The 1,004-nt window shown below is 21.5% G+C and overlaps 1 long non-coding RNA gene across 1 annotated transcript; it reads left to right on the top strand.

The window, feature by feature from the left end:
- The first annotated feature begins 558 nt into the window (after positions 1-558).
- Positions 559-878, top strand: LOC145252787 (uncharacterized). Its single transcript, XR_013863674.1, has 2 exons — positions 559-588; positions 685-878. It is a non-coding gene; the product is annotated as an uncharacterized LOC145252787 (long non-coding RNA).
- The last annotated feature ends 126 nt before the right edge of the window (positions 879-1,004 follow it).

Below are 1,004 nucleotides of genomic sequence, written 5' to 3'. Positions count from 1 at the left end.
TTTCTTTTTTTTTAATTAAATGAAGACATTTTTGTGCATATGATCACAGTAAGAAAGAAATTTTTTAAATATTTGTTTATGAAATTTTTTTTACAAAACAAAAACATTTTTTCATGTAAGCCGCCCTCATCGCCAATCTAGAACGATTATCTAATGAGTGTGTGTAAGATATATGTAAGTGTGTCGATTATATATATATATATATATATATATATAAACACTCTTACATCTATATATGTAAGAGTATTTACATATATATATATATATATATATATATATATAGATAGTGTTTATTTATATATATATATATATATATATAGATGTAAGAGTGTTTATTTATATATATATATATGTAAGAGTGTTTATTTATATATATATATATATATATAGATGTAAAAGTGTTTATTTATATATATATATAGATGTAAGAGTGTTTATTTATATATATATATAGATGTAAGAGTGTTTATTTATATATATATATATATATATATATGTAAGAGTGTTTATATATATATATATAGATGTAAGCGTGTTTATATATGTGTGTGTGTGTGTGTGTAAGAGTGTTTATATATATATATATATGTGTGTGTGTAAGAGTGTTTATATATATATATATATATATATATATATATATATATATATATATATATATATATATATATATAGATAGATAGATAGATAGATAGATAGATAGATAGATGTAAGAGTATTTAAGAGTATTTTGGGTATCTAATCTCTTCTGCTTATTAAAGGATCAAAGAAAGTTGCAGCTTTATGCCTCCAACTTTGATTGCGCATTTCAGCTTGTATCAGATTAACTAACTTAGGAAAAAGGAAGTCGACAACAAAGAACTCTGAAACACTGTATCAAATCCACAGGTTTCTTTGTTTTTAATTTAAAATGAAAAAGGCAGATGAGGCATTAGTGGGACTATTTATATAAAGTAGGCATATGCAGCTGCTTCAGGATATATATATATATATATATATATATATAT

This window comes from Euprymna scolopes, chromosome 29 (genome assembly GCF_053919585.1).
Source record: "Euprymna scolopes isolate OS-2025 chromosome 29, ASM5391958v1, whole genome shotgun sequence".
Taxonomy (NCBI): domain Eukaryota; kingdom Metazoa; phylum Mollusca; class Cephalopoda; order Sepiida; family Sepiolidae; genus Euprymna; species Euprymna scolopes.
Note: the sequence above shows the minus strand (reverse complement) of the source record. Positions and strands in the feature narration are given on the sequence as shown.